The sequence below is a fragment of the Rhinopithecus roxellana genome, unplaced genomic scaffold (assembly GCF_007565055.1).
Source record: "Rhinopithecus roxellana isolate Shanxi Qingling unplaced genomic scaffold, ASM756505v1 contig3746, whole genome shotgun sequence".
NCBI classification, from domain to species: domain Eukaryota; kingdom Metazoa; phylum Chordata; class Mammalia; order Primates; family Cercopithecidae; genus Rhinopithecus; species Rhinopithecus roxellana.
Genome location: NW_022142702.1, coordinates 17,910 through 21,045, shown reverse-complemented (window position 1 = coordinate 21,045; position 3,136 = coordinate 17,910). Strand labels below are relative to the sequence as shown.

At 41.1% G+C, this 3,136-nt stretch overlaps 1 pseudogene; it reads right to left on the bottom strand.

Annotated features, from left to right (window-relative positions):
• Positions 1-1,243: 1,243 nt before the first annotated feature.
• LOC115895914 lies at positions 1,244-2,869 on the bottom strand (annotated as a pseudogene).
• Positions 2,870-3,136: the final 267 nt, after the last annotated feature.

Genomic DNA, 3,136 nt, shown 5'->3' with positions numbered 1-3,136 from the left:
GTGTGGTGAATTCTTAACCGGAAACCTTCATTTAGATATCCTTTCAGTCCCATGTGACAACTAGTTCTTTTGTTAAATAAAACAGGACAGAGGACAACACTTTGATCAGTGGAGGGTTAGAGGAGACTGCCAATGTGTCTCTCAGCATCCTTTCTCCTAAGCCTTGTAAGTATGGCAGGAAAATCTGTTGGATTTCATCTGACACTGGCCCAGAGCTTTGTTTACTCTTGAGAAACTAAATTTAAAAAAACAAACAAACAAACCAAAAAAGAAAAAAAACAACTGAGGACAAGATGCAGATATGAATATAAATAGAGGACAATAGATATGAACATAAATAGATGGACTCGGAAGGAAGAAAATGTACTAACTAGCCTTGAAGAAAGCAGTACTCATCTTTTCTGGGACCTTGGACCTTGCAACTACTAATAGCTGAAGTAATGACTCAGTTGGCTCAGGAACTTGGCCTTGAGCCACACAAGAGTTAAAGTGAAAGCACGGCCCAGGAAACCGGTCTGTGACCAGAGGCTAAAACGATAATTTCCAGAAACTTGACTCGTAGTCTAAAGCATGTTCAGTAATATACCATGCCCTTAAGAAAAGAAAGTCAGGTGATTTCTCACCATATATTCCAATCATATGTTCAGTTTAGGAGAATGATGACCAGGGAATTTGGTTCAGAAATATTTATTCTAAAAGATAAGCCTTTTGACTCATAATTTTGTGTCTCTGTATTATTTGTGCCACTGTAAAGTCAAGGGCACCATCTCTGATAGTTCTGTGTCTCTCTTTGTGGGAGGGAAGCTGAGGCTGCCTCCTACCCCAGTAGACTCTGCATTCTAGGATATAAAATAAGAAAAAATGAACATTATTACAGAATTCTCTGTCATCCACATCTAATAAATGCTATTCTGATCTTATATATAGTAGGTAGCCATAGATACAAATTAGAGCTTGCAAGAACAGTCTAGTACCCACCAGTCTGCTTTTATATTTACGCTTATGTGTGTATAAAATAATCACATTTGTTCAAGGAAATGTTTTATTAATTCTTTTAAAGTTACAGTGCTTAAAAAATGCCATGATAATTTAAAGATACAGCTTGGGACATTTCCAGATCTGCTTCCAAGCCTTCACCTTGAGTGAAATTGTTTTGTGCTATGAAAATGGATTAGGGCATCTTGCACCTCATGATGTATTTGATTCGGCTTAGTTCTTGGGTCCTGAGCAGACAGACTGACAATTAAAACTCATTAATTTTATTTTCAACATACTTAGCCATGGATTCTACCCCTTGGGCTGAGCCCCAGATTCATCCTCAGCACCTCACACTCTCTCTTATTCGCCTTTCCAACTCCATCTTAATATTACAGTGAACAAGGGCCTTACATTCTTCTAGCACAACTGCATTATATAAGGAAAGCTTCCTAATTTGAATCATAACCTCCTCGGTGAAAGTTCCAGTCAAGAACACTTGTGAGACCAGGCCTTTGGCACACACCTCCCGTGCTGTCAACTTTCGCCCAGCAATTAACATTTCATTGGCAGATGCTTCACCCATGATTTTTGGAAATGTAACAGTAGAACATGCATCTGGATTCTGTCCAAAGGTCGTATAAGGGGTTTGGAACCATGCCTTTTTGGTTGCCCACACTAGATCTCAAAGTGGCAGTATGGAAGCACCAAGTCCAATGGCAGGGCCATTGACTGATACAACAATAGGCTTTTTAAACTGAATAAAAGTATTCACAAAGTTCTTCATGTTGTTTCACCATTTCAAAGCTTGCTCTGTTTCTGTCGTTCCTTAATGCTTCACAAAATACTCCAAATCAAGACCACAACTAAAGACACTTCCAGCTGCACTGAACAACACAAGCTTGCTGTCCTCTGCAGCAGCCCTATTCAGAGCATTCACCATTTCTTTAATTATTTCTGTATTCAGTGCATTTTTTCTGTCGATCTGGTTGATAGCAATATCTGGGTGAATCCATCCTCTTTCTTCACTACAATGTCCCTGTATGTGCTGGCACTCTCTGTTAGCCTAAGGTGAAGTATATTTTCTTGACAAAAGACTGGTCTCTGCCATCATCAGTGACATGTCTTTTGCCATCTTTCACTCTTGGTACTGACGTACATGTGTCTGTTGTTCCAGTGGCTGCTAATGAGTCTATTAATACCATTATAGCTTTTTGGGGAGCTGAGCCTGTGGCCATGGAAGCAGTAACTGAGCCAGACATCTGAGACATTAGTGGCTGTAGCAGGGTCCTCTTCTCCATTCCAGCCTGTTCTGCACTGGGACCTGACAAAGTGTCCCTGACTGGTTTCCCTTCTGTCACCTTGAAGCCCACCACGTCCTGCTGATCTACTGCAATAGGGTCCAGTTTCTTGAGTTCCTGAAAGCCGCTCACAGTTTTCTTGTTGTCAATAGGACTGTCAGGTGCAAATGTCTTGAGAGTTGAATTTGTTAACTCCATATCCTTTGCGTCAGTGAGAAGTGAAGCTGCCTTTCTCCTAACGTTCTTGATGGCAGCAAATAACTGGCTGCTTTTGGATCCGTGTTATTTGCCAGTCACTAGCGTTTTTAGGAGAACTCTTAGTATAGTCCACTTTGGTAGATCTGGAAGTTCTTCTTCTGGCATTGTTTGAACACATTCTACTTGTCCTGGTCCATTCTAGTTTTTTCTGTTTCTCAGTCTGTCGTCTATTAAAATCATGCATACAATTTTTCACAGTTCATGAGGTGTTGTTCTGGTTCCCAAGTGTCATCCTGTTTGTCATAACCTTTCCACCGAACGAAATCCACTGTATTCCCATTTTTGTCTTGTCTTTTGTCAACAATTGTTTCAACCTCAAACTCCTGGGAAGCCATGAAGAAGACACAGGGTTGGAGCAGTTGCTGTGCCAACTTTGTTTCAGTTGCCTCTCCACCTAGCCACTTCTTTCTGCCACCAGTGCTTCACCAGGTTCTGCATATGGATGAGTCCCTAGTGCAACAGCTTAGGGCTTTGTCTCATGGTGCATGATAGCTTGCTCAGTAGCCTCAGGGAAGACTAGTTAAATACACAGCCCCTACCCTCTTTTGTAGTACAGAAAGCATTCTTCCTGCCGGTTACCCTTTTCTGTTTCTTTGTTTAAT